We start from the raw sequence: 18,392 nt of genomic DNA on the forward strand, positions 1-18,392 counted from the left end.
CAAGTGTAAATGGAGAAAATGGAACATACAATTTGTTGTGCAGTTTCTCCTGAGTATGCCAATACCCCATATGTGGTGGTAAACTACTGTTTGGATGCATGGTAGGTCTTGGAAGGAAAGGAGCACTATTTGACTTTTTTAGCATAAAATTGACTGGAATCTATAGCTGATGCCATTCGTGTTTGCAGAGACACTGATGTGCCTAAACGGTGGAAACCCCCCCACAAGTGATCCCATTTTGGAAACGACACCTCTAAAGAAATTTATCTAGATGTGCGGTGAGGACCTTGAACCCCCAGATGCTTCACAGAAGTTTATAACATAGGGCTGTGAAAATACAAAATCACATTTTTCCCACAAAAATGTTCTTTTAGCCCCAATTTTTTTTATTTTCACAAAGGTAACAGGAGAAAATGGATCCCAAAATTTGTTGTGCAATCTCTCATAAGTATGTTGATACCCCATATGTGGGGGAAAACTACTGCTTGGTCACACTGCCGAGCTCCAAAAGGAAGGAGTGACGATTTGGAGCGCATACTTTGATGGAATTGTTGTGGGTGCCATGATGCATTTGCAGAGCCCTTGAGGTGCCAAAACAGTGGAACACATCCCCCCCCCCCGCAAGTGAGCCTATATTGGAACTAATTTATTGTTTTCCTGGTATGTGAATTTTATAATGTGGTGTCATATGTGAGTTATATAGAGTACATCCATATGTGAGTTGTGTAGTGTATATCAGGGTGGCATATGTAAGTTGTGTAGAGTACATCAGGTTGGCATATGTAAGTTGTTTAGAGTACATGAAGTCGTGCAATCGTGTACAGATTGAAACAGTCTTTTATGTGACGCGCCCCCTGGGCCGTGGGGTACTCGGTGTCGGGCCGGTCGTTGCTAGGGGAGATGTCATAGTGGCGGTGACCCGGTCCGTGACCCAGGGCGGTTAGTAAAAAGGGGATATTTACAGGGGAATTAAAGTTCTTATATACAGTTCGTGACGCCACCTGTGGTATGCGGCTAAAGGGAGCCGCCGCTGCGGAGCAGGTCCTCTGGAGCTGGTGTGAATGCAGCAGAGTTGGTTTAGCTCTCCACAGGTAGAGCTTAGCTCCAGGGCAGTGTAGATGTTGTAGATGTTGTAGCTGATGCTGGGCAGTATGGCGCAGGTGATGGCGCAGATAATGATCACAGAGGCAGTAAGGTGCAGTCCTCAGGGTTTACTCACGGTTTCTTAGACTTCCAGTTACCAGTACTAGAGTAACCTCCCACGGCGTCCTGTGCTTACTCAGGGAGGGGTTCAGCAAACTCCCAGGTCTCTCCAGAGTACGTAACGGGACCCCCTTCTGTGTGTTTCTTCTGACCATCTCCCTGCACCTCACACCCAGTGTCTCAGGCCAGTGGCCGCGGACCTTGCCCGGCGACGTCTTCTCTGTCCCCTGGGTCCTCTATGGCCACCTTTCTGGTGATTAGATGTGGCTTTTGGCTGCAGTACCTGAAATACTGCAGCCTCCGGTTTCCTAGTTGAGGCTTAAAGAACTCTGCTAGTTTAGGGACCGGTCCCCTCTGTGCTACCTGACCCCTCCACCTCCTGGTAGATTCGGGCGTACAGGTGGCCTCCAGCACTACCCGTACCCCTGGGGTCCCTTCCATGTTCCTGGAGCCTTTCTCCTGCTCCTCTTTCTCTCTTCAGTCTTGGGCCTCTCTGGCTAGGCCCTACTCCTGAGCAGAGCTCCTACAGAGCTCCTGCTCCCTCTACTTCTCCTCTCAGTCTGTCTACACTCCCAAGATGGCTTCTCTCTTTATATTACTTCTCTCAATGCTCCCCCTGAACTTCTTCCTCCTCCCACACCCACTACATGGTTCCCCCTCACTTTGGTTTCCCCCACTCCAGCCAGGGACAGGGCTCAGCAGGAAACGAAGCATCTTGCCCCTCCTGCTGGTCTGGAGTAGTGTAGTGTTGGATGCAGGTGTTAGGGTCCCGGGCAGTACTCCTTCTTTACCTAAGCATGAGATACCACACCTCTGGGTGAGATGCAGTACCTCTGTGGCAACTGAACCCGCAGGGGCGCCACATATGCATATGCCAGGTTTGTCAGGGCAGGTGTCACACTGAAAAATGGTGTCTTTCTTATCTGCCTTCTGTAACACACTTTAGACCTTTTTTGTGACCTTCCTCTCTTTGCAGTTTGAGGGACCTCATCTGGGAAATGTTGCCCTGATGCTATATGGGCACCTTCAATTCCAGAAGTCCTGGGGCCTTCCCCTTCCTGACTTCCAAATATTAGGGCTTTGATCACTACCTCCTGAAATTGAAAGACTGTGCCGGTTTGGCCTGCACATCATGATAGCACGTAAGCGTTATACATTGCCATCTCTATGATGTGCACAGCCAGCTTTTTGTATAACTCTGTAGGGCTGGAGGACTTGAGCAGAGAGATCAACTCTTCCCATGTTCTTATTATACCCCAGGACACAGTCTGGTTTTGGGGACCTGTGTAGTGTTAGCTCATACTCGGGCGGGGGTGCTGCCATTACCATGTATTGTAGTCAAGAAAAGGACATGCCTCTTGTCCTTATACTTGACCACCAGCATGTTGACGCTACATTGGGCTCTGCTCTCACCCTTTCTGAGCAGTTGCCCAATTAGAAACCTAGGAATGCCTCTCTGGTTTTTGCGGACAGTACCGCATTCTGTGGTAGCTCTGGCAGAGAGGGATTTGAAGAGTGGGATGCTGGTGCAGAAGTTATCTACCTAGAGATGATAACCCTGATACAGAAGTGGGTGCACCAGATCCACACAATTTTCCCACTCAGGGGGTTGAATCTGGCTGTCTCTCCCTGCTTAAACCCTAAATCTGTGGGTGTACCCTGAGGTACTCTTGCACAGTTTGTAGAGCTTAATTCCGTACTTCGCCCTCTTACTGGTCAAGTATTGCCGTAATTTAAGCCTCCCCTCGAAGTGTATTAGGGACTCATCTACGCAGATGTCCCTTTGGGGAATGTACACCTAAGCAAATTTGTTGCTGAAGTAATCAATGACTGGCCGAAAAGTCAGTCAAAGTTGGGATCATCTCAGGGTGAATACTGTGCATTATCATTGAAATGCAAAAATTTGTGAATGGCCTCAAAGCATTTCTGGGTCATAGCCATGCGGAAAACTGGAGTGTTATATAAAACATAAACACTCCAATATTGCTGAACTTCTGACTTCTCACTATTCCCATGTGAAAGACAAATCCCCAAAACGTCATAATTTCTCCCGCATCTACAGGTGTCCAGTTAGCAAAGTGGGATTTTGAGGAAGAAATTGTTGAACATATAAATTGTCTGGGCCACCATGAGATTTACCAAATTCTCAGAGAAAAACACTCTGAAAAAGTAATTTTCTGTGAGGCAAGCAGTGTCAAATTGGATTTCTGATTGGGCCACAAAACCAGGAGTCTGAGGTTCATAATCTTCTGGGGGTGAGGTCCATAGGCAGGGTCGGTCTGGGCTGGCGGGATACCGGGAAATTTCCCGGTGGGCCCCGCCCCCTGCTGCAGAGTAGAGGGGGGAGAAGAGAACAAAAAAAAATCCTGCGGTTTTAAGGGGCACGGGCCCTTTAAAAGCGCAGGCACAGTGTATGCAGGGACGTCGCACGCAGCGTTCATTACCTGAACCACCGCGGCTCACGTCCCAGTGAAGCAGCTGAAGCTGCGTGTCTCCCTTCGCCGGCCGGCTTATGACGTCATCGTCATGCGCCTGCTGTGAAGGAGGCGCGCAACTCAGGAGAAGGAGGACACCGCACGGGATCGCAGGAAGGTAAGAGGTGTGTGTGTGTGTGTGTGTGTGTGTGTGTGTGTAATGGTCTGGACACACAAGGCGGGGGCCAGCAGGACACACAAGGGGGGGCCCAGCTGGACAGACCCACAAGGGGGGGGCCCAGCTGGACAGACCCACAAGGGGGGGCCCAGCTGGACAGACACACAAGGGGGGGCCAAGTTGGACAGACACACAAGGGGGGGCCAAGTTGGACAGACACACAAGGGGGGGGCCCAGCTGGACAGACACACAAGGGGGGGCCCAGCTGGACAGACACACAAGGGGGGGCCCAGCTGGACAGACACACAAGGGGGGGCCCAGCTGGACAGACACACAAGGGGGGGCCCAGCTGGACAGACACACAAGGGGGGGTCCAGCTGGACAGACACACAAGGGGGGGCCCAGCTGGACAGACACACAAGGGGGGGCCCAGCTGGACAGACACACAAGGGGGGCCCAGCTGGACAGACACACAAGGGGGGGCCCAGCTGGACAGACACACAAGGGGGGGCCCAGCTGGATGGACACACAAGGGGGGCCCAGCTGGACGGACACACGAGGGGGGGCCCAGCTGGACGGACACACGAGGGGGGGCCCAGCTGGACAGACACACGAGGGGGGGCCCAGCTGGACGGACACACGAGGGGGGGCCCAGCTGGACACACGAGGGGGGCCAAGCTGGACACACGAGGGGGGGCCCTGGCTGGACACGTAAGGGGGGAGCCTTGGCTGGACACGCAAGGGAGGGGAGCCCTGGCTGGACACACAAGGGGGAGCCCTGGCAGGACACACAAGGGGGAACCAAGGTGGACCCAGGCAAAGGGGGGTGGGCAGGATGGGTATATGGGGGGCAGGCTGGACACATGGAGGCCAGGATGGATATATGGGGGGCAGGATGGATATATGGGGGGGGCAGGATGGATATATGGGGGGGCAAGATGGATATATGGAGGCCAGGATGGATATATGGGGGGGGGCAAGCTGGACTTATGGAGGCCAGGATGGATATATGGGGGAGGGGGGGCAGGCTGAACACATGGAGGCCAGGATGGATATATGGGGGGGGACAGGCTGGACACATGGGGGGCTAGGATGAATATGTGGGGGGGGCGGGCTCGATACACATGGGCTAGCATAAATATATGGAGGGGCACGCTGGATATATGGGGGGTGTCAGGATGGATATATGCAGGGGGTAAGGGCAGTATGGATATATGAGGGGAGAGGCTGGACACATGGAGGCCAGGATGAATATGTAGAGGGCAGGCTGGACACATGGAGGATATATGGGGGGGACATATGGGGGCGCAGGCTGGAAACATGGAGGCAAGGATGGATATGTGGGGGGGCAGACTGGCACATGGGGGGGCTAGGATGGGTATATGGGAGGGGGCAGGCTCGATACACATGTGCTAGGATAAATATATGGAGGGGTCACACTAGACAAATGGTGGCCAGAAGGGACATATGGGGGTGCCTGGCTAGACAAGGGACTTAATTACTGTTTGGGAGCCAGATTGAGGAACATACTTTATTAGTTTATGGTGACCAGTGGGGAACATTATTACTTTAGATTCCAATTATTATTACATTATTACTTCTGTAATATAATTTACTTTTTAGGAAATTGTTTTCCATGGGATGGGACAAAAGAGGGGTCCTGTTACTGTGCAGGACGGCACTATGTTGCTTTTTTTCTTCAACTGGTGTAGTGTAGAGGTCGGGGGGGGGGAAGTGGGAATATTCTCTAGAAGAGATCAGTTATTAATAACTGTGTGTTATTTTCTGCAGAGATGATTCCTGGCTGGAAGAAGTGATGGCTGTCTGTGCCAGATGAAGAAGAAAAGCGAAGATGAAGGACTTCACCTAGAGACATCACTGGTGAGTCAGTGTATTACATGTACACTTACACTACACACGTGGTCAAAATTGTTGGTACTCCTCGTTTAATGAAAGAAAAACCCACAATGGTCACAGAAATAACTTCAATCTGATAAATTACAAATTTTTGAAAATGAAGAGATGAAGGTCAGACATTGATTTTCTGCTTCCACAGAATTTAAAAAAAAATTAACCTCATGAAATCGGCCTGGACAGAAATGATGGTTCTTCTTCTTAACTTAATATTTTGTTGAACCTTTTGAGGCAATCACTGCAATCAAACGATTCCTGTAACTGTCAATGAGACTTCTGCGCCTCTCGACAGGTATTTTGGCCGACTCCTCATGAGCAAACTGCTCCAGTTGTCTCGTGTTTGAAGGTTGCCTTTTCCAGAATGTTTCAGCTCTTTCCAAAGATGCTCCATAGGATTTAGGTCAGGGCTCATAGAAGCCACTTCAGAATAGTCCAATGTTTTCCTCTTAGCCATTCTTGGGTGTTTTTAGCTGTGTGTGTTTTGGGTCATTATCCTGTTGCTAGACCTGCGACTGAGACCAAGCTTTCTGACACTGGGCAGCACATTTCTCTCTAGAATCCCTTGATAGTCTTGAGATTTCATTGTACCCTGCACAGATTCAAGACACCCTGTGCCAGGTGCAGCAAAGCAGCCCCAGAACATAACAGAGCCTCCACCATGTTTCACAGTAGGGACAGTGTTCTTTTCTTGATATGCTTCATTTTTCCATCTGTGAACATAGAGCTGATGTGCCTTGCCAAAAACTTCAATTTTTGTCTCATCTGTCCATAGTACATTCTCCCAGAAGCTTTGTGGCTTGTCAACATGTAGTTTGGCAAATTCCAGTCTGGCTTTTTTACTATTTTTTTTTTCAACAATGGTGTTCTCCTTGGTCGTCTTACATGAAGTTCACTTTGGATCAAACAACGGTGGATAGTACGATCTGACACTGATGTTCCTTGAGCTTGAAGTTCACCTTTAATCTCTTTAGAAGTTATTCTGGGCTCTTTTGTTACCATTCATATTATCCGTCTCTTTGATTTGTCATCAATTTTCCTCCTGCACCCACGTCCAGGGAGGTTGGCTACAGTCCCATGGATCTTAAATTTCTGAATAATATGTGCACCTGTAGTCACAGAAACATCAAGCTGCTTGGAGATGGTCTTATAACCTTTACCTTTTAACATGCTTTTCTATAATTTTCTTTCTAATCTCCTGAGACAGCTCTTTCCTTTGCTTCTTCTGGTCCATGTTGAGTGTGGTACACACCATGTCACCAAACAACACAGTGAGTATCTGTAGCCCTATATACAAGCACAGTGAGTATCTGTAGCCCTATATACAAGCACAGTGAGTATCTGTAACCCTATATACAGGCACAGTGAGTATCTGTAACCCTATATACAGGCACAGTGAGTATCTGTAACCCTATATACAGGCACAGTGAGTATCTGTAACCCTATATACAGGCACAGTGAGTATCTGTAGCCCTATATACAGGCACAGTGAGTATCTGCAGCCCTATATATAGCACAGTGAGTATCTGTAGCCCTATATACAGGCCCACTGACTGATTACAAGATTGTAGACACCTGTGATGCTAATTAGTGGACACAACTTTATTTAACATGTCCCTTTTGTCACATTATTTTCAGGGGTACCATCATTTCTGTCCAGGCCGATTTCATGAGTTTAATTTTTTTTTTAAATTCAGTGGAAGCAGAAAAGCAATGTCTGACTTTCATTTGTTCATTTTCATAGATTTTTAATTTATTATTACTTTTGTCAGATTCAAGTTATTTCTGTGACCATTGTGGGTTTTTCTTTCATTAAACAAGGGGTACCAACAATTCTGACCACGTGTGTATATAGTATATACAGAACTCCTGTGTATGTCGCTGGTGATCACTATATTATGTATACACTATATACAGAGCTTCTGTGTATAATGTCACTTGTGACCACTGTATTACCTGTGCAATATATACAGAGCTCCTGTGTATAATGTCACTGGTGACCACTGTATTACCTGTACACTATATACAGAGCTCCTGTGTATAATGCCACTGGTGACCACTGTATTATCTGTACACTATATACAGAGCTCCTGTGTATAATGTCACTGGTGACCACTGTATTACCTGTGCACTATACACTATGTACAGAGCTTCTGTGTATAATGTCACTGGTGACCACTGTATTACCTGTACACTATATACAGAGCTCCTGTGTATAATGTCACTGGTGACCACTGTAATACCTGTACACTAAATACAGAGCTCCAGTGTATAATGTCACTGGTGATCACTGTATTACCTGTACACTGACACTCTATACAGAGCTCCTGTGTATAATGTCACTGGTGAACCCTGTATTACCTGTACACTGACACTATATACTGAGCTCCAGTGTATAATGTCACTAGTGGTCACTGTATTACCTGTACACTGTACACTATATACAGAGCTCCTGTGTATAATGTCACTGGTGATCCCTGTATTACCTGTACACTGACACTATATACAGAGCTCCTGTGTATAATGTCACTGGTGATCCCTGTATTACCTGTACACTGACACTATATACAGAGCTCCTGTGTATAATGTCACTGGTGGTAATAACAGTGTTGTTAGTATTGTGGTTTGTATTCATGATCAGTATTGTAGTATTTGGTCACTTTGGGGTGGTAATATGTGGTCTGGTCATGGTGTGGCCGTATTTGTTCCTTGTATGTAGTATTATTCGGTCACTATGTGGTGGTAATATGTGATCTAGTCATGGTGTGGCGATATTTGTCTCTTTTGTATGTGGTATTATTGGTGTTGATATAGTGGACTGTGTTGTGTATGGCAGTCATTTTGTTCTTGCTGATATTAACTAGGAAAAGATTTTTTTCCATTAGGCCACAGCCCCACCATCAGTATTCGGTCAGTATTTTTTCTCAGGAGTAGCTGCCAAAACCAGGAGTGGGTGATAAATACAGAATTGGTGACTTGTTTCTATTATACCTTTTCTCTGATTGTTCCTCACCTGGTTTTGGCTCCCACTCCTGAGAAAATTACTGACCAAATACTGATAGTGGGGCCGCAGCCTTAGAGATTAAATACTTGGACCAGAGCGGCAGAGATGCACTTACAGGGGTTCTCTGGTGAAAACAAGTAATCACCTCTCCACAGGATCAGTGATGATATTGATTGGTGGGGGTCTGACTGCTGGGACACAATCGGCAGAATGTGGAGCTTTTCTCCCCATTAGACTGGAGCGGCATGTGAGATGCGACCACTCATCCAGTCATTCCCTCAGTGACTGTGAGCGCTGCTCTTTTTTGGAAGCTGCATTTTAAAATGGGGATAAGTGTCCTGTCAGGGATGAAACTTCCCCATTCTTCTGATAGGCGCCTTTTCCAATGTTCGGACCCAAACGATCAATAAGTGATCACCGATCCTGTGGATCCCATGGATCGGTGATAACTTGTTTTAACCAAAGAAGCCCTTTAATGCAAACTACCGTAATTGTACATCCCAGTTATAGTGGTGCACAGTAGATGTGCAGGAGCCGCCAGTCAATGCTCCACTATAACAGGGATAGCGGATAACAGATATCTGCATATGGCTGTAGGTGGGCCCCTAGAGTCAGTTCTCCCTGTGGGCCCCAGACACCCCAGTCCGACCCTGTCCATAGGGGTCACTAATGATGGGCGCTGGCTCATTTACTGCTCTGGGACTTCTGCGTGGAGGTTCATTATCACTCGAGTTTAAAAAGGAGAAGGAAAAATAGAGGAAGGTGGCATCCTCTTCCCCACTATCGGTGTCAGAGGTAAGGAAGGCGTATGCCTCTGTAATGCAGGTGCCGGAATGCAACACACAGAGACACAAGGCGAGGACAGTCAGAGATGAATATAAACAGTTTATATATAGATATAACAGGTATTCTGAACAAGGGAATGACAACAGAGGTAATGAATGGTAATTTGAAATATTAATAAAATGCGAAGTCTCTCAAGGTAGTGTGGTGCACCCAATCATGAGAATCACCATGTCAGTTCTTTAATCTGTATATGGCCCTAGTGGGAGTCACCGTTTATTCCCGCTAGGCTGAAAGTCTTTTCCGGACAAAGTCAATGAAATAACGTTTAGCTTCTTCCACCCCAACCGTTCCCCTCCCAACCTGAGTACCTAAACCCAACTGGCCCCTGTACCGTGAGTGAACAGTAGAAGTGACGGCCCTGTTCACGTATGCAGCTCTTCTGCTTTCACTGGTGTGACTTTCCTGGCCCAGCCGTCTCCCAACTCCTCTCTTCCTGGCCGTTGGAGGCTGTTTCTCAAGCCGTGGATAGGGGGGCCAGACCTCGTCTGTCGGCGGGCGACGTCGGGTTCTGCAAACTCACTCAGCACCGCAAGCAGGTTCCGACTCTCCTTAGTAGGCACAGCACTCGGGGCACATCTGTGAGGGATCCGGAGCTCTTCTACTGGTACCCGGCTGTGGCACCTCACAGACCTCTGGCTTAGTCCTGTCACACGGGGCTTCTCAGCACGTAGAGAGCACTCTGCGCCTCTCTGCTGGTTGGTGCCAAAACCACCTCAGGCTTGGTGCGCTGGCCTCTTATACCAAGGAACTCCTTCCTGGAAGTCACCTGACTGGGTCCAGCGTCTAAATCTGCTCCCCCTTCAACTTCCTTTGCACATCTTGGTTCCGCTTGACTGTGCCTGACCAGCTGATGGCAATCTCTCTCCATTTTTGAAGCATCCTGTAAGAATTCTCTTAAAGGCTCTCTTACCTCTACTACACCTCCTCAGTTGAACACAATCTTTGGGAAGTGTGGGACATTTTATTTTTCACGTGTATGTCCTGTTTTTCACATGTTAAATTTAGAATAGAAAGAAAAGAAAAAAAACAATAGATGAAAAGAATCTAAAAATAAAAAAAATAAAAAGGACAATATAAACATTTGGTAAAATGAAAAAAAAAAAAAATACTAAAAACAATTACTAAGCGTCCACAACTGAACCATAATTCTATGCAGTAGAAAAAAACTGTAGTATAATTACTACAATAATTTTTCAGTAAAAGTCATAAACTACAATTACTAAACGGACATCAGTAAAAACTAATTACTGAGAGCCAGCAATTTTCAGCAGCAGATGGAAGGAAGGGAGACACAGTCATTACTAGTGGGTAGGCGGAGCCCACATAGGATAGAACACCTCAGATTAAAAAAGAGTGTTGTCCGGCCCCTCCAGCTTGGGCTCCTCCTACTCCAGCTCTCCAGTCTAAAATTTGAGGTCACAGAGGATGGTCGCTGCTGGAAGCAGCTCCTCAGAAAATTTTTTTATTTTTATCGGACAGAGACTTGGACCCCCGTGGTCTTGAGGTCTCAGGGGTCTCAGCGCTGCTGGACCCCCACCCCTCCCTTGACGGATCTGCATTACCCTTTGAGAGAGGTCCCTGCAGAACCCTGCCGGCCCCGGGGGGATGAGGGATGCTTCCCTGGCGGGGACGCAAACCGCGCATCTGGGGTCACTGCGTTCTCCGCCCTGGGGGGAAGCTTGGGCACAGCGCCACAAATCCCTGGGGGTCCCTGTGGCGCTCAGCTGGGTGAGTACTCAGCATGTTAATGTGTTTTGAGTGCTTCAGCGGCTGCTGCGGCAGCCGCTGCTACATGTATTCAGGTGGTGACTTGTGTTTTTTTGTCCGCAGGTGGATGCCTGCAGGACATGGAAGCGGGGCAGGAGCGGAGAGCGGAGGAGTCGCGCGCGCTTTTTTTGAAGCCGGCGGGGGGCGTGGCTTCCCGCCTTCCCGGTCTTTCGCGGGCAGGAAGCGCTCTGAGCGCGCGCTTTCTCCTGCCCCTCCTCTTCCGGCTTCTCTCTCCTCACACGCGGCGGCCATTACTGAACGGCTTCCATCGGGCTCCTCACTCTCCTCTCCTCCCGACAGACCGAAGGAACACTGCACCGCGGCTAGCTGGGTGAGTCGCTTCTGCCTGTCAGGGCAGAAGCTTAACCCCTCACCCCCTCAGCGCAGGGCACCTTTCTGAGGCACAATAAGGTGGCAGACTGTGCTGTCCTGCAGCTATTACCTCATATAGAGGTTCCCTTTTTTGTCTGGGGCTCACACATCCTTTTCATTTCACAGAGGTTGTGGGGAGTCTGCGGCATTAACCCCTTATTAGGCGGTTATCCCTTAATTGGGGGTCAGCTGGGGTAGCTCTCTCTTTAAGAGCTTTAACCCTTCAGCTTTCTTTTAAGAAACCACACTGTCCTACTTATTGACAGGTTTAACCTGCCATATACTGTGTGAGGGCATGTCAGATCAGGGTCCAGGAGGTGCGGACCGTCTCCCAGGTCCGCTACAGGATCAGTCTCGCGTGTCTGACACGCAGGAGTCCTCGACGGCGTCAAGCGCAGCGGTCGGGGGTTTCGGTGATGGGGCAGTGGTCAAAATGGAGGCCCTCACTCGTTCTATTGATGGCCTGTCTGACCTTCTAGGTTATTGGGTGTCAGCTAGATCCTCTCATGGCAGGAAGCGCCACAGGCCGGTACTGCCCTCCCCACGCAGCGACTCGGAGATCTCTGTTATGGAGGGTTCCCCTTCAAGCTCAGATGGGGAGATGTCCGATTCGGATAAGGAGGATCGGCAGGGGCACTCTGCCTCTTTTTTGGGCCGTGCAGAGGCTTTTATTGGAGCCATGAGGGAGGCGTTACAGTTTCCGGAGGAGGTAACTAGACGTCCTGGTAAGTCGGCCCGGATGTTTCAGGAGTCGCATAGGTCGCGCTTGGCATTACCATCTCTGGATGAGCTTAATGGGGCAGTGGAGAAGGAACGCCTGTGTCCAGATAAACGTTTTCAGGGGACACGGTTTTTTGAGGCACTGTATCCGTGTTCCACGGAGTTGATTGATAATTGGATTCCTTCTCCTGAAGTGGATGTCCCTTTATCCCAGCTGAGCAAATCCTCATTACTGCCTGTTAAAGGGAAGGCGAGTCTGCAGGATCCGCTGGACAGAAAAACGGAGATGGCGGCGAAATCCATCTACGAGGCCGCGGGTCATGGATTCAGAGCGGTGCTAGGATCCATGTGTGCTTGTAAAGCTTCCCTAAGCTGGTTGGACCGTCTACGGACGGCGTGGCAGGATGGATCCCCGCTATCCGAGGTAGATGGGCTTTTCAAGTTGTTGGAGGATGCGGCCCGATATGGCAGTGATGCAGGTTTGGATACCGCGTCACTGCTGTCCAGGGCGCAATCCTCGGCGGTCACAGTCAGAAGAGCACTGTGGCTCAGACAGTGGACCGGGGACGCGGTTTTCAAGCAAGGTTTGCTATCTTTAGCTTACAAGGGTGGTCAGTTATTTGGATCTGACCTCACGGAGCTGATTGTCAAGGCAAAGGCAAAAGAAGCGGCCTTACCACAGCGAAGAACTGTGACTTCTGCGTCGGGCAGGCCTAGTGCCGGTAGTAGTCGGCGGCCCTTTCGGTCCAGGGGACGGTCCGGTCAGCCCTCTTGGGGATCGGGTCGTCCCTCTTTTTCAGGAAAAAAGGCTTCTCAGAAATCCCGCACTCCCTGGAAACAGAGCTTCCGTCAAGACAAGCGGGAAGCTGACAAAAAGCCCGCTAAGGCGGACTGACGCCAGGTTTTCTCTCGAGGGCTCTCGAGTGGGGGGTCGCCTGCTCCAATTCGAATCGACTTGGGCGTCCCGCGTTTCGGACGCCTGGGTGACGCGGGTTGTGTCAGCAGGCTACTTCATAGAGTTTCTTTCTCGACCCCCGGACAGGTTTTGCCGATCTTGCATTCTGTCAGAGCCCGAGCTAGTTGCCGCTCTACGGCAGGAGGTCGATTCCCTTCTGCAGAAGGGTGTGGTGGTACCGGTTCCGCCGGAGGACCGGGGAAGAGGGTTTTATTCAAACCTCTTTGTGGTCCCCAAAAAGGAGGACAAATTTCGCCCCATTCTGGATCTCAAAAGATTGAATCGGCATGTCCGCACCCGGAAATTCCGCATGGAGTCGCTTCGCTCGGTTGTGGCGGCCCTGTCGCAGAACGACTTTTTGTTGTCAATCGACATTCGCGACGCTTATTTGCATGTTCCCGTCGGAAGGGCCCACCAACGCTTCCTTCGTTTTGCCATAGGTCAGGACCATTTCCAGTTTGTGGCCCTACCATTCGGGTTGGCCTCGGTGCCCAGAGTTTTTACAAAAATTCTGGCACCTCTCATGGCGATCTTTCGAAGACAGGGGGTTACGGTTCTTCCCTACCTGGACGACCTTTTGATTGTGGCGTCCTCAAAGGAGGAGGCGGTGACGGCTCGCAATCTATCCCTTCAGCTCCTGGAGGACTTCGGGTGGCTGGTTAATTGGAAGAAGTCGTCTCTGGAACCGTCGCAGTCAATCCTGTTTTTGGGGATGCATTTCGACACGGTACGAGCAGTGGTGTCCCTGCCTCCAGACAAGCAAGCAAGTCTTCTTCGACATGTACAGGTTATGAAGTCTTCGACAGCAATGTCCCTTCGAAGGTGTATGCGCCTTTTGGGTTTGATGGTGGCGTCAATGGAGGCACTTCCGTTTGCCCAATTTCATTCCAGGACTCTCCAAATGCTCATTCTGAACCGTTGGGATCGATCACAGGCTTCGCTGGATCGCAGTGTCATCATCTCCCACAGGGTGCGAGAGTCTCTAGAATGGTGGTTACGTCCGGAAGCGTTATCCCTGGGGAAGTCCTTCCTCCTTCCGAGGTGGTCGGTCATAACCACCGATGCCAGCCTGTCAGGCTGGGGGGGTGTCTGGAACGATCTCTGGATTCAGGGAGTATGGTCGTCGGAAGAGTCTGTCCTGCCGATCAACATCCTGGAATTGAGGGCGATTTTCCTTTGCCTCCAACACTGGACGGTCCCTTTAAACGGTCTGCCAGTCCGAGTGCAGACAAACAACGCGACGGCGGTCACGTATATCAACCATCAAGGTGGAACGAGGAGCTCCAGGCTCATGATGGAAGTGTCTCGGATCCTGGTATGGGCCGAGGCTAAGGTGCCAGCCATCTCTGCGATTCACATTCCGGGTGTTCAGAATATCACGGCGGACTTCCTCAGTCGCGAGAAGGTGGATCCCGGAGAATGGAGTCTTCACCCAGAAATTTTTGCACAGCTGTGCTCCCGTTGGGGAACTCCTCAAGTGGATTTGATGGCATCAAGGTTCAACACCAAGTTACCGACGTTCATGTCCAGGTACAAGGACCCGAAGGCTGTGGCGGTGGATGCTCTGGTGGCTCCGTGGGACCAATTCGAGCTAATCTATGTGTTCCCGCCGATATCCTTACTTCCTCTGGTGTTGCGTCGGATCAGACTGGAAAGAGTCCCGGCTATGTTAGTAGCCCCAGACTGGCCAAGGAGGACGTGGTTCTCGACGCTGGTGTCGCTTCTGGCTGCGCCTCCACTTCCTCTCCCTCTTCGCCCGGACCTGTTAACCCAAGGGCCCGTTCGTCATCCGGACCTGAAGTCTCTGCGTTTGACGGCGTGGCTCTTGAGACCGAAATCTTGACTCGTCAAGGTTTTTCAGCCGAAGTCATTGCCACTCTGCGAGCTGCCAGGGGTCCTGCCACTACTAGGATCTATCACAAGACTTGGGAGGCCTTCTTTTCATGGTGTTCGGGTTCTTCAAGGAACCCGAGGATTTTTTCCATTCCCAATTTGTTGGCCTTTTTGCAGTATGGCCTGGACAAGGGTTTGGCAGTTAGCACTCTGAGGGATCAGGTTTCTGCTTTGTCCTTGCTGTTTCGGAAGGCTATCGCCTCGCGTAGGGACGTTCGTTCCTTTTTTCGCGGGGTAACCCGTCAGTTTCCGCCTCGGAAGGCGCTTGTGTCCCCTTGGCGGCTCAATCTGGTCTTGGAGGCTCTTCAACATGGGCCTTTTGAGCCTATGGACTCCGTTAGCCTTTCTTTGCTTTCTTGGAAGGTTGCCTTTTTAGTGGCAGTCACCTCTTTGAGAAGGGTTTCTGAACTGGCGGCTCTTTATTGCTCGCCTCCTTTTCTGGAGTTTCTCCCGGATCGCGTGGTGCTTCGCACACGGGGCGACTTTCTACCTAAGGTGGTGTCACAATTTCATGTTAACCAGGATATTGTGTTGCCCTCGCTCTGTCCGGAACCGAGGAATGCGAAGGAACGGGCCTTGCACTCATTGGATTTAGTGCGGGCTGTGAAGTTCTATTTGTCTATTACTCAAGGTTTTCGGAAATCAGACTCTCTGTTTGTGATTCCAGCAGGTCGTCGGCGTGGTCAACGAGCTTCCAAGGACACTATAGCTCGATGGATTCGGTCGGCCATTTTAGAGGCTTACCGACTCAAGGGCGAATCTTGTCCAATTAAGATTCGAGCTCACTCCACGAGAGCTGTGGGTTCATCGTGGGCTTTTCATCAAGGGGCCTCGGCAGCTCAACTCTGCCGGGCGGCTACCTGGCGCTCCGTCCACACTTTTACAAAGTTTTATAAGGTGGACGTCAGTGCTTCCGCTGATGCAGCCTTAGGACGTAGGGTCCTGCAGGCGGCTGTAGTTTAAGTTATCGTTAACTTGTATTTAGCGCTAGTTGCGCATTTCTCTAGGTTGTTGGGATTCTGCCTCTGTTGGTTTTTTCCCACCCTTAATTTTTGGACTGCTTTGGGACGTCCCACTAGTAATGACTGTGTCTCCCTTCCTTCCATCTGCTGCTGAAAGACGGATTTTGGTAAGACCTTACCTGTAAAATCCTTTTCAGCGAGGGAAGGAAGGGAGACACAGCTCCCTCCCATGGCAGAAGTGTGTTGTTGTGTTTTCAGATGCAGCGTGACCCTTCTCTGATAGCGATTATCTGGGCTGAGGTCGGCGCGCTAAGGCTCTGTTCCAGCATTGCCAGCTCATCGCAGTGGTCAGGTCCAGTGAGTAGTACCTGGGACTGTGTGGTTTTTTCTGTTATATGCATAACCTGTCTCTTGTTTTTTCTCTGAAGTTCTTCAGAAGGGGTTATGTTGCTCCGCTGGTGATATTTGCTCTTCCTTAGCTTGTGTACGGACTGGAGAGCTGGAGTAGGAGGAGCCTAAGCTGGAGGGGCCGGTCAACACTCTTTTTTAATCTGAGGTGTTCTATCCTGTGTGGGCTCCGCCTACCCACTAGTAATGACTGTGTCTCCCTTCCTTCCCTCGCTGAAAAGGATTTTACAGGTAAGGTCTTACCAAAATCCGTCTTTCTGCTGCTAATTTACCGTAGATTCTATATATTAGCAGAAAAAAACTGTAGTATAATTACTACAACAATTTTTCACAAAAATTCTGAAACTACAATTACTAAACAGATGTCAGTTAATGTAATTACTGAACGTCCCCAAGTATCTAATGCTACTTGTGATTATCGTATTTTTCAGATTATGAGATGCATTTTTCCCTCTCAAATTTGGGAAGAAAATAGGGGTCAGTCTTATTATCTGAAGGTAGCTTACTGGGGGGTGGGGAGGGTGGGCATCTGTGGTGGAGCGGGGTCACAGGAGACAGGGCGGCCACTTCAGGAGGACGGCGGCAGCACTAGTGGGGAGATGCTGCTGGCCCTGGGCTGGGAGGAGGGGATGTCCCGCCGCTGAGAGGCTGCAGGCCCTGGGCTCTCCTAAGATGTTGGCGCTGACTGGAGTCCTCCTTCCCATTGATTACCCTGCAGTGGGCTTCGGGTAAATGGCCACTGGAGGCGGCGCATGCATATATTGAGATCTTGGCTATTTTCCTGAAGCCCACCACAGGGTAATCAATGGAAAGGAGGTCTCCGGTCAGCACCAGCATCTTAGGAGAGCCCAGGGCCTGCAGCCTCTCAGCGCCGGGACACCCCCGTCCTCCCATCCTGGGGCCCACAGCATCACCCCACTCCTGCCACCGCTGCCGTCCTCCTGAAGCAGCGACCCTGCCTTCTGTGACCGCGCTCCACCGCCACCAATCCCCCGATAAGCTGCGTTAAAATGGGACTATAAGACGCACCACCATTTTACTTAAAATTCGGGGTGCGTCTTATGGTCTGGTGCGTCTTAAAGTCCGCAATATATATTTTTAGTAAAAAATACTGTAGTATAAGTGATTTACTACAGTATATTTTTACTGTGGATTATACTGTCCTCAATCTCACTTCATCAACTAATCTAAATTATTATATTTATTTGATTCTTTTTTTTACGCAAAAAAAACAAAACAAAACAGCTGCTCAGCTGTAAATGTAAAAATAAATTGACAACTGGGTGTTACCATTCCCTTTGTCAGTGAGGTGAGTCCTTACACGCTCTGTCCAATCAGTGCAGATAGTAGACATGCCCTATTGACAAGGGGAATGGTAACACCCAATTGTCAATTAATATATTTCAAAGAAGAAAGAGGAGCAGCATAACACGGAGTGAAATACGCTCTCGAATATTTATCTAATGAGAAATACGAATATTTAGTAACACAGAAATGCTGTTATGGTATTTTCTTTTCAATGGATTATTTATTTTTTTTATTAACATTTGAGTAAAAATTTATAGAAAGATTCAAAATAATGGACAAGTCTGTGCCAAGAAGAGAGGCAGTCTATTGTGCAGAACTTCCTGTGACAACTTAGTACAACTACATATACTCAATAGGTTGTCAAATAGGCTGTTAGTCAAGTAGTCACTAAGCAACCAGAACTCCCACACCCTGCCGTACTGGGCCTGATTTGCTTAACTTGCCTAACACT

The 18,392-nt window shown here is 49.4% G+C and overlaps 1 protein-coding gene across 2 annotated transcripts in view; it reads left to right on the plus strand.

The window, feature by feature from the left end:
- The window catches only part of LOC141237437 (trifunctional purine biosynthetic protein adenosine-3-like), a 94,415-nt gene that overhangs the window by 64,794 nt on the left and 11,229 nt on the right, over positions 1 to 18,392 (plus strand). The gene's annotated exons all lie outside the window — the stretch shown is intronic.

The sequence above is a fragment of the Phyllobates terribilis genome, unplaced genomic scaffold, assembly GCF_046119375.1.
Source record: "Phyllobates terribilis strain yellow unplaced genomic scaffold, ASM4611937v1 Scaffold_2__4_contigs__length_985480577, whole genome shotgun sequence".
NCBI classification, from domain to species: domain Eukaryota; kingdom Metazoa; phylum Chordata; class Amphibia; order Anura; family Dendrobatidae; genus Phyllobates; species Phyllobates terribilis.